At 44.7% G+C, this 12,099-nt stretch overlaps 1 long non-coding RNA gene across 2 annotated transcripts; it reads left to right on the top strand.

The window, feature by feature from the left end:
* Window positions 1-335: 335 nt before the first annotated feature.
* On the top strand, window positions 336-6,141 carry LOC137167625 (uncharacterized). Of its 2 annotated transcripts, XR_010924144.1 has the most exons (3): window positions 336-872; window positions 2,439-2,681; window positions 5,273-6,141. It is a non-coding gene; the product is annotated as an uncharacterized lncRNA (long non-coding RNA). The 2 variants fall into 2 exon arrangements; XR_010924145.1 differs by lacking the exon at window positions 2,439-2,681.
* Window positions 6,142-12,099: the final 5,958 nt, after the last annotated feature.

Genomic DNA, 12,099 nt, shown 5'->3' with positions numbered 1-12,099 from the left:
CAGGCCAGGGAGTTGAGCTGAGCAGAGCAGATCCACAGCAGCAGAACCAGAGCATTTCATAGAGCCGAGCCACAGCCACACTGAAGCAGAGTGGAGCAGGAGCTGGGCCTATAGTTGTCTGGAGCTGGGTGCGGTGAGCAGCTAGGGAAAGCGAGGGGGACCCTGGGCAGGGCCTAATGCAGGGAGATGCCATTACCAAGAGGCCTCGCAGGCCAAACTGGGAGGGGGATTGTGTAAGCAATGATTTTTCAGTTAGCCTAAGTAACTCCATTTTGTCTAGCTGTCCACAAGTAACCCAGGATTGTAGAAGGCCCCTGTTATCAGCTAAAGAAGAACTGCCCTGCCAGATCCAGATAGTTCCAGTTAGCAGGCAAAGTAAAGTATCAGCAAAATTAAAACAATGAACTAGTACAGGGACCAATCACCTCGTGCAAAATAGTCTTATCTTCTTCTTGTAGCCTTGTAGGTTGCCAAGTATGCTTATGTAAGTTAAACTACTGCGCATGGGTGTCTTCTGTTTTATGCTTGTATAAAATGTAGTAACAATTATTTTTCAGGGTCTTTTTGTTCACTGGCCGCCTGTGGCTATGTGACTGACCTTCTGCAGAATAAACTTTTGGAGACTGTCCGGGATTCCTGTGTGGGTTTCTTATCTATGCAGGGCAATGAACCAGGCTGTAAATTTCTCAACACAATTTTGGCGATCTCCGCTGGGACTGACTCTGCATGCCAACCATGAGTTCCTGCTCTGGACAACGCCTCAGCCGGCATCGGGTGAGTTCACCCTGAAGGTCTTGAAAGGGAGTGGAACTCGGTGGAAGGCTGTAAAGCAGTCAAGACCCCTTGAGTCTCACGGTCTCCAGGGATAACAGGTACCTTATTTTTGTCCCCTATTATTGTGCACACGGGTTGTCCACGGGGTTTGATTGTGAGGAATGCGTGCTAGTTTTAAATAACTAGGATAAGGGCTTGGATCAGGTTATCTGACCTGTCCTTAAAGGGACGAAACTGAGGCTGTGTTAACACAGGGTGAGAGTGGTGCGGTGTGTGAAAGAGACAAAAGGATTGTGGATGGGAGAAATGGGGATTGGAGGAAGTAAACCCTCCAGGGATAGTCCCTTAGGGACGTTGTTAGCAGCATGGTCTGCGGGAAAGTTACCGGTACAGAAAGGAATGACCAAGACTCGAGCTAAAGAACTGTGCACGGAACGGCAAAAGTATTATGATAACAGTACCCAAATTTGGCCCTCGCAGGGTACCTTTGACTATTGTAAATTAAAGCAGTTAAGGGTTAAGCTGGAGGATGTGGCGCCTAGACAAATGGATTATTGGTACTGTTGGGCGGCTCTTTCGGACGGAGACTGCTCAACGGTAACAATGCATGTAACTAAGGAGGAAAATCCGCCCCCATATAATCCAAACTCCTTAGTATTTAAAAGCCGGCAAGTAAAGCATAACTGCAGTATTTGTTAATCAATCAGCCCCTGACATTCGCAATTATTTCCTGAAGTTTTGTCCAGGATGGAGTGGAAAAAATATAACAGAGGTACAGGGAATTGCTACATATGTATTTGAAGGAAGAAAGGGGAAGGAGCAAGCTAAAGAGGGAAAAAGAAAGCGGGATGAATTAAGGCTGCTAGCTGTGACTATGCAGAATGCTGTGTCTGACCAGAGAGGCAGAGGAAGTAATTTGAGAGGCACAGGCAGAGGAAAAGGATTTCAGAATAGCAGGCAAGGGAGAGGGCACGGTACAAACTCGTCCGGAACCTAAGTTTGTTTCTGGTGTAAAATGCCTGAACATTTTAAGCAAGAGTGCCCTAGCCGTTTGGCTTCAGAAGGGGTCACTACTACCACTACTCCGTTTCAGTATGCTATCCCAGGACATCAAGGGGCGCCCCCAACACCCATATCCAAACAAATGACTTCACAAGGCATGGAGGACCCTTATTCACAATGAAGTTTAGAGGGGAGCTTTAACTATTTGGATGCTGAAAGTGACTATGAAAGTTTATGTTGTTTAAGTATTCCTGTACATCACAAGAAAGGGGGTGAACCATATGTAACTGTAAATGTAAAAAATACTAAGTATGAATGTTTAATTGTTACAGGTGCAACAAAGTCAATTCTAGCAGTAAGTAAAGAGGATGCAAATTATAAAATTGAGGGTAGTGAAATTATTGTGGGGATGAGGGGTAATAGAACTCAAGTGCCCACTACTGCTCCTGTTACTGTTACAGTGGGACTGCTAACTGTACAACATCAGTTTTTGTTGGCCGAATCCTCTCTGGTGAATTTATTAGGACGGGATTTGTTATGCAAATTAAGGGCCACTTTGCACTGTGATTCTTCCGGCGTAAAATTAGAAATGCCCCTAGAAGAATTAGACAACTTTGTGATGGTGTGTAGTATTGAAAACAGAAAATTAACCTTGCCTCAAGAATTGCAGAACCTGCCTGATTCATTGTGGGGATGGAATGCCACCGACGTTGGTCTTCTTCGATCAGCACACCCAGTAACTGTACAGGTGAAACCTGGACCCCCACCCTCAGTTGCTCAGTATCCCATTTCCAAAGAAGCAGAGCAAGGATTGCAACCATACAGCCCTGCACTTCTCCTTGCAATACTCCTGTTCTGCCTGTAAAGAAACCTAAACTGGATGAGCAAGGGAACCCCGTTTACAGGTTCGTTCAAGATTTAAAAGCAATTAATGCATATGTAATTCCTAGACATGTTGTAGTACTTAATCCGGCCACTATTGTAACTGCTATCCCTGCATCTTCGTGTTGTTATTCTGTGATTGATCTGTGTGCAGCTTTTTTTAGCATTCCAATAGATGAAGCCTCCCAGTATTTTTATTTGCTTTCACCTGGAGGGGGCACCAGCTCACCTGGTCTCGCCTGCCACAAGGCTATGTAGAGTCCCTGACCCTGTTTTCCCAGTTTCTTCAGCAGGATCTGGCCTCCATCGTATTACCAGGAAAATCTACGTTGATTCAATATGTGGATGATTTATTAATTGCCTCCTCATCTGAAGCCTTATGTAAATTGGACACTGTCACGCTTCTCGCCGAATTGGCCCCCAGAGGCCACAAGGTATCACCGAGTAAACTACAGTTCTGCCTATCAGAAGTGGAATATTTGGGACATATCTTTGGACCAGGAGTAAGGAAATTCTCCCCTAAGCGAGTCCAGGCCTTAATGGACATGCCCCTACCTCGCACCAAAAAGCAGGTAAGAGCAATTTTGGGTGCTGCAGGGTTCTGTAGACCCTGGATTCCCGCCTTTGGGGAGTTGGTAAAGCCACTAGTTGAACTAATCAAGGCCTCTGTCTCAGAGCCCCTTGAAGAGACTGTTGAACTAAAATTAACTATTCATAAGTTAAAACATGTACTAAGTCAAGCTCCGGCTTTGGGCCTCCCTGATTACGAAAAGCCATTCCAGCTGTTTGTGCATGAACAAAGGGGGGTGGCATCTGGAGTTTTAACCCAAATGTTCGGGCCTAGAAGACGGCCTGTAGCCTACTACTCGGCCCAGTTAGATGCAGTGGCCAAAGGAACTGTTGGTTGTTTAAGGGCTGTTGCCACCACAGCTCTGATGATTACCAAGAGTAAAGCTCTTGTATTGGGTTATCCATTGACTGTGTTCGTGCCCCATGAAGTGGAAGCCCTTATAACCCAAGAAAAGACCCAGACCTTCACTCACCAAAGGATCGCCCAGTACAAAGTAATATTATTGGCAGCAGACAACATCACCCTTCAAAGATGTTCTGTATTGAATCCAGCTAGTCTTCTACCTGAACCAGTTCAGACGGAGGAGCTCCACGATTGCTGCAAGGTAATAGAAGTGGTCGAGCAGCCACGACCAGATTTAACAGATGTACCTTTATCTAACCCAGATCAAATTCTATTTACGGATGGATTCTCTTTCATGAAGGAAGGCAAATGATTCACAGGAGCTGCTGTAACTTCAGCATTCGAAACCCTCTGGGCTGAACCGCTGCCAACTTCCTACAGTGCACAGGCTGCAGAGCTCATTGCTCTAACTGAAGCATGTAAGTTAAGCACTGGGTTGTCTGTAAATATTTATACTGACTCTAAATATGCTTTTGGAATCTGTCATGCAGTAGGAGCTCTATGGAAACAACGAGGATTCCTTACCTCAACTGGCAATAAGATTGCCAATGCCAACCAAGTCGAAGACTTACTAAAAGCCATCATGTTGCCACGAAAAATTGCGGTCATGCATTGTTCAGCTCATACAAATGCCATGAATGAAGTCAGTCAAGGAAATAGTCGTGCCGACCTGGCCGCTCGACAAGCAGCTATAATGCCTCTGCCCTTGAGAGTGTGTGCAGCTGTTTTCGTGCCTGGATTGGAGAAGGATGAAGTAACAAACGCCATAACGCTAGAAGAAAAGGCTCAATGGGTAAGACTGTATGAAGCTAAGGAAAAGGATGGATTGTGGTAGACACCACAAGGTAAGCCAATTTTACCTTCTATACTTCTGAGACCGGTATGCCAACAAATCCACAGCCAAGGACATTATGGGGCATCAGGTATAATGGACACTGTTCTACGAACCTGGTGTGCCCCTGGCATCCACCAAGTAGCAAAGCAAGTAACTCAGCTATGCCCTACATGCCAAGCTTTTAATGTGGTCCCACGTAAGAAGCTCAAAGAAGGTGCCCAGCCCTGGACTGTATTGCCTTTTGAAAATTTGCAGTTGGACTTTATTTCTCTGCCACCCTGCAATGGGTTTAAATACGTGTTGGTAATAGTAGATCAGCTAACACACTGGATAGAGGCAACCTCTGCCGCCAAGGCAACAGCGACTGTGGTAAAAAATTTCCTACTAAAGGAAATCATCCCTCGGTTTGTCCTTCCATAAATAATAAACTCTGATCAGGGAAGCCACTTTACCGAGAAAACCCTCAAGGAAGTATACAAAGTCTTTGGAATCACCAGAAGATTGCATACTCCTTACCATCCACAAAGTTCAAGGCAGGTAAAAAGGGCGAACCGGGAAGTTAAAACCCTGTTGGGAAAACTATGCCGTGAATCACAGCTAAAATGGCCTCAGGTTTTGCCAATTGTGTTATTCCAGTTACGTAACAGACCTAGGGGGGCTATAGGGCTAAGTCCTTATGAAATGTTGTTTGGACATCCTCCCTTAATGGCAAAGCAGTTCCATTTTCTTACCAGACCCTTATGGGGGTGGACCATCAACTGTATGAATATGTTAAATCTTTGTGTAAGCATCTTATATCATTGCAGAAAGCAGGAGCCTTGCTCCAACCGGTGCCCCTGGACTGCGAGGTACATCCATACCAACCAGGAGATCGAGTGTGGATTAAAACACCCAGACATTCTAGCCCCCTGACGCCAGTGTGGAAAGGGCCATTCCAGGTACTGCTGACCACACACACAGCAGTAAAAGTCGCAGAGAGGTCCGCCTGGATTCATCATTCCCACTGGCATTGGTTCACCTCTTGGCTACCCAACATATCTTGGTTGCATAATTTTGTAGTTGCTATAATTTCAATTGTTGTACATTTTAATTTGTGTGTGTTGCTGTTTTCAATGCCTAGGTAATTTACCATCTGTATGCTCTGCATTTACCCAACTTGTAAAACCAAAGGTTAATAATATGCAAATGCTAACCCAAATTGAAATAGTAAATATTAGGTGTCGACTGGATCAAATTTACCAACGAGTCATTACTAAATAGCTTAGTAAGACTCAAAGGGGGGAATTGTAAGCAATGATTTTTCAGTTAGCCTAAGTAACTCCATTTTGTCTAGCTGTCCACAATTGTAGAAGGCCCCTGTTATCAGCTAAAGAAGAACTGCCCTGCCAGATCCGGATAGTTCCAGTTAGCAGGCAAAGTAAAGTATCAGCAAAATTAAAACAATGAACTAGTACAGGGACCAATCACCTCGTGCAAAATAGTCTTATCTTCTTCTTGTAGCCTTGTAGGTTGCCAAGTATGCTTATGTAAGTTAAGCTACTGCGCATGGGTGTCTTCTGTTTTATGCTTGTATAAAATGTAGTAACAATTATTTTTCAGGGTCTTTTTGTTCACTGGCCGCCTGTGGCTATGTGACTGACTTTCTGCAGAATAAACTTTTGGAGACTGTCTGGGATTCCTGTGTGGGTTTCTTATCTATGCAGGGCAACGAACCAGGCTGTAAATTTCTCAGCACAATTGTGACCCCCAACAGGGGGGGCTGATGCTGGGGGGAAGGGCCACACCCCTTTAGAGCCCGGGGACATGTGGCTACCGTGACAGCAAGTGTCTGCAGTGCAGCCAGGGCCTGGGCAAGAGGCCTGTGATGTATGAGAAACAGACTGTGAACGTCCCTTATATCCCAGAGACAGTGTGTGTGGTGCCCCTATGCCAGGGGACAGCGTTGGGTGTTTTCCTTTAACCTTTCTCATCTTTTCTTTATTTTTTAAAAATTAATATCTGTTTAATAAATTGCATTGCTTTGAACTACATGCAATGATTAATGGGTCAGGGAAGCGTCCAGTGCAAAGTTAGTACTCCGGAGTCGGAACACCCAAGCCCCTGCCCTAAGTGACCACAACAAGATTGGGGGTTGAGCCCCCCAGGAATCCTGGGCCCAGCCTTGTTAGGGTTACAGGGACTCTGCCATACAGGAGAGTGGAAGAGGAGCCCTCGAGGTCAGGCAGGCCTCTAGGTAAAAGGAGTGGGAGCAAGAACTCAGATCCATTCGCTAGCCAACTCCACTGAGGTAGTATATGAGCCAGGAAAGTTCCCCATGATAGCAGGACCATTCCCCCGCTTACATTTGCACATTATTCAAGATGTGTGTGTACCATGGTATGCTTGCTTTCTGTCATCCTCCCACCCCCAACCTGTTTGTGCAGTCTTGGGGATCGGGTGCCACAGCCCCCTGGGCCAGGCTGAATGGGGAGAAGAGGGAATAACAGCAAACACCCCCACCAGAGAGCTGAGGGGCTGGGCCGGTGAAACTGGGTGGCGTGATGAACCCTTTATCCCACCCGAGCCGGCCGCTGGCTGTTTGAAACAGGCCCCAGGCACTTTGCGGCCAGCCTGGGTATGACTCAGCCCCACTGTGTGGATCTGTGACACGCCTGGTGGCAGCTGAGTGCTGGGGGCCCTATGCCACCCGCCACTGGCCCTAGTGCTGGGAGCTAGCTGGGCATGGGCAGAGTGGTTCTCCAGTGGTTATGGCACTGGGCTTGGTCAGGGTTTCCAGGACCCACTCAGGAGGCAGCTTTGGGAAATGACTGCCCCATGTCAGGTGCCCGCAGACGTCTGAGGTGTGCCCGAGTGATCCCAGCACCTCCCGCTTCTGGCAGATCCCCTGGGACTGTGGACAAGCAGCCAGGCCGTGGGGCTCAATGACCCTGGGTTCTGCATTTCCACAGAGTCCACGCAGGGGGCCCTGTGTTGGCTGCCAAAGCCGGGCTCCTGGCCTCCTGCTGGCAGGGGGAGAGCAAAGCAGGGGCGATGCTTTTTGTAGAGGACTTTGTGCCAAAGGCCACAGACAGTGGAGCAGCCATCCCATGCGGGGCGTGCTGGCAGCCAAGCCTCAGGAATCCCTGCGAAGCACCATGTGCCTGCACCGCTGTCTGTCTGGACATGTGTTTGTGTAAGGGGGACCGCTTGGTGGTGAGGTGGCCCTTGGCGGTGATCACTGACCAGCTGCAAGGAACATCTCTGGGGGTGATGTTGGCTATTGCTCGTGGCAGGCAGTGCTGGTTAATATTTTTGGATATATGTAAGGATACCAGAGGCCTGTGAATGGGAACACAAGAAATGAATAAACTATCCTGGGGTTAAAGAAAGGATCGGTGAAAACAAAGGTGAAAGGCAGGTCTGTTCAGCCAGCCACAGGGCTATTGCTAATCCCAGGAGACAGGAACCAAATGAGCAGGATGAGTCAGCCAGCTCCCTCAGCAGGGCAATGCTTTGCTTCCCTCTCCTGCCACCAGCTGCTGGGATATGGATCTCTACCAACTGCCCAGGCTGGCAGATGGGGAAGTTGGAGAAAATATATTTACACGAGCAGACGTTTCACTGGGAACTTGGGAAGCAACATAACAATGAAAATTGAGGCTTGGTAGAATGGGCTAGTCTATTGCCTGAATTTTTAGTTTTATTGGCAAATTTAGCATGATCAGCATTTTTAAAGATCTTTTCCTCTTTCAGCTGCAGATAATTTTAGGGGAGGCTAGTAGAAGCCAGCCTTCTTTGAAAAGGTCCTTCAGGCAGCAATAACTTAAAGTTGTATTCTCTTCCTCATTAATACACCTGATGGAGTGGCTATTTGTCCAGTGCCCATAATGTGGTAATAAGTGGATTCCTGGGAGTTAAAGGGAGGAAAGTTTTGTAAGCTCCCACACACAGCGCTATAGAAGTTCATTCTACTCTTTTGAGGAAGAGGGGAATAGAAGAGTGGAAGGGCTCCTTGCTGAGCATAGAAAACTATTCATGTATGTTTGGTGTATCAAGAAGGAAAAAGTATGAAGAAAGAGTCTGGACCATTAGTTCTTTGTACGAGTTGAAACTGGTTGGTTCTACACTATGTGGAATGGTTGATACTTGAAAGAAGGCAAAAGCACTGCTCCTTACTGCATCTGACTTGGAGAAGGGGAGCTAAAGCCCTAGCCTGCCATAGGTGCTTTGAGTATCATCTAATGATGCTTACAGAGTTATGAGGGTCGAATCCATAGATTCATGGCATCACACCTTCAGGAGTACCTTAATACTGGAACATGTGCTGCTGTCCAGCCGTCCAATCCAATTGACTTGCAACAATGGGACTTGGAATGGCTTGAATGGAAAGGAGCGTGAAAAGTGAAATCCTTTATCAAGAGAGGCACAGATTTAAGATTATAAACCCATGCTCAGTCTCTTTCCCTGATTGAGGCACAGAAAAGATGGTCTTTCTCTACTTTCGTTGTTTCTGTCATGCTAGAGAAGGGCAGAAAAATTTCAGACGAGAAGAAAGTGAAGATCCTATGGACTGATGAGAAGGGAGATGGAGTGGCCTTTTAAGAGTATTGAACTCATTTTTCATTCTGCTATCTGGCAGCCGGAGACATTAGGAAGAGAACACATTAGACAAATTGATTACTATTGTTAGCAAAAGGTAACTGTGGAAGAAATAAATTTGAGTTATGTATTTATACAAACACTATGAATTAGTTATCCTGTTTTCTATATCCTCTTTTTGGCATAGTTCTGCCTGATGCCAAACAAAAGCCTATTTAAAAGCCATTTGAGCAGATATTTTTTTATGTAAAATTAATGTAATACCTCAATGTCATTGATAAGTAATTAATAAGTAATTCCCAGTTATTTTAGTTTAAGTGACATAGTATTTTAGATGCAAGCTGGATTCTGGAACAAATGCAACTACCTAATTTAAATATACCAGTAAAAAAGTTATTCTGTCAAAGGACAATTCAGTGATTTGTAATATCTTATAGTAAATATTTACCAAATAAAAATATTTTAAAGAAGCATGGGTCACTGTTTAAGATTCTCTCCACTTGCAAATAATGCTGTTGTATTAATAGTCTTGTTTACCCTAGGAAATTATTCAACTGGTGTTGGAATCAAGTGCAATAGAACCATGGATGAAAAGAGTCTAATTGCAAGGGTGGATAGAATGAACACAGTTTGAAGATCCTGTCTGATGATGTAGGTTAAGATGCAGGAAATGTAACTCACCATTTGGATCCATAAAAAGGAGTGTTTCAAAAGTTGTTGCAAAGTAAATTCTACTTTTCTGGTTAATTTTACAAAATAAAAATAGGACTTTCCTGAGGGTGAGTTCACATTCAAATGGTAAATTACATTTCTTGTCCTTCATTGCTCCCTGTTTGTTAATTATTCTCTCCCATTCTAGTGTTTTGGGTAGCAAATGCTATAGTCAAGGTCGTGTTCGCTCTATTGTAACTTTCTATTTGCAAAAGCTCATTGCTATTTGAAAAATTGTCTAAATCTGTGTTTTAAGAACAGATAGGATTTTTTAAAATTTTGAGGATAATTCCTTCTACTCTTTTAGTTACAAAATGGTGTTTTCAACTAAAGTAAATTACTCTTTTGCCTATCAGTATTCTGGGGGGTGGGGAGGCAAGGTGGGAGGAATGATCCTAGCTATGTTTTTAGGGAAGTCATTTTGAGCATGCTAAAATTATAGTAGTTCTTAATGAAGCCCTGACATCACAGAGGATGCAGGATGAAATGCACACCAGGAGACAGCTGCATTAGGTAGTGCTGCTGGGGCAATTTGCATGAGAGGGATTGTAAATGTCTCATTGAAATACTTGAGCATATTGCTCCCAAAATAAAAAAAATAGCCTGTGGCCCAGATTTTCAGATCTGAGTACCTAAAGTTAGCATGCTAAATCCATATTTAAGTGCCTAAATATAAATGGCTTGATTTTTCAGAAGGGGGGCATACCTGCAAATCCCAATGAAGTAAATGGAAAATGCCAGGTGCTCAGCAAATGCTTACTCCCAAATGTAGCACTTGCTTCCATGAAAAGGCATTGATTTCAGTGGAAGATCACACCTCAGAAGCATTATGCTGGGTATTGTTTTGCAGGATCAGGCCCTTGAAGTCATAGCTGGGAACTGCAGAAGTTAAGGTTCTCATAGAATTAAATTCACCAACACCAACTCTCCGTTTTACTTGATTTTTATTCATGTACCATACACTGAGCCAAAACTTCAAAGGGTAACAGTTTTTTCAGATGGTATTTGCATCCTTAAAATTTGCACTTGCATTTTGCACTTCAACTTAATTGCAGTCATAAGCTGAGACCACAATTGAATGGCAGGCACAAATCTGTGTATTGTTGATGTAAGTGCCCACCTGCACGTCAACAATTCATGTTGTAGGTACCAATTTTAAGTGAGTCCAGGCCTCAGCTCTTTCAGAATTTACCTTTAGAACTGTTTACACTTCCTTAGAGTTTATATTTGTATCATTAATGGTGCACAAACATACCCTTTTTGCAGTTAATTGGCAATTGTCTAGTGACTGTTGTAGTTATTTTACTGTATTGTGTATTAAATGAAGTGTTCCTTTAATGCTAGACTTACGGAAATAAGAAACCAAATCTTGGCGTGGCCAAACTTACTGATCCCCCAAACCCCCCCCTCCCCGCTGGTCAAAAGCAGAAGCGCTGAGCTCCCCACCCCAGTCTGGTAGGCAGAGAATGGGGGGAGGGGGTGCGGCACAGGAGGTTTTGTGAGCTGCACTTTAACTGTAAAAGGGCTGCATGCAATTCATGAGACACAGTTTGGCCATCCCCGATTATAATAATTGAACAATGTCATCTTACACACGATCTTAAGTTAATTGGGGGAGCTTGCACTGGCCTTACAATGCCTGTCAGTAACATGATTCACTTTTGAATGCTGCATCCAATTCCAAAATTTCAGGGCATCACTGGTCTGAACCCTTCTGATTTTGGGGAAAATTGGAAAGAAAAATAATGGAGGACGGATGAGGCACCTACTGTCTGATTAGGGCAGTCACAGCTTCTAGCACTTGTGCAACTACCAAAAGATCAGACATCTGATTAATGACACCAGTTGCCATCTTGCAGCATAACATGTCATCTCTGCTCAACCTTTCTGTGAAATTTAACATATTGACACCCTCTGAATGATTCTTCTCTCAGACAGAAAGAATGGTGGGGGGAAAGGGAATTGGGGGAGAATGGGCAACAATGGTATGGTAGGAAGGGAGAATAGGGGACACAAAATCCATGGAAGAGGGGAGATTGGGGGATCCTGGCATGTGATAGAGGGGGGAATGGAGTGGCACACAGTCCCTGCCATGGAGCAGAGGAGGAAATGGGGACCCTGCAAGTTGCAGGGAATTCCTGAAATACAAGGGAATGGGAAATACACGGTACACTGGGAGCATTGGGGATGCTGGGGCGTATGCAGTGAGGTCCTGGTGTGTGCAGTAAGTTTGACCTACAGTAGCTATATTCTTATAAACCAAAACAACATGATGTGAATTTCTCTACTTAAACCTTTATAGTGAAGACACACAGAAAGTGAATCTAGACAGGTGCAAAGAATA

The sequence above is a fragment of the Emydura macquarii genome, unplaced genomic scaffold (assembly GCF_026122565.2).
Source record: "Emydura macquarii macquarii isolate MOO-44397 ecotype Brisbane River unplaced genomic scaffold, CSIRO-AGI_Emac_v2 contig_2948, whole genome shotgun sequence".
NCBI lineage: Eukaryota > Metazoa > Chordata > Testudines > Chelidae > Emydura > Emydura macquarii.
The sequence above is the reverse complement of the archived record's forward strand: the minus strand, read 5'-3'. Positions and strand labels throughout refer to the sequence as shown.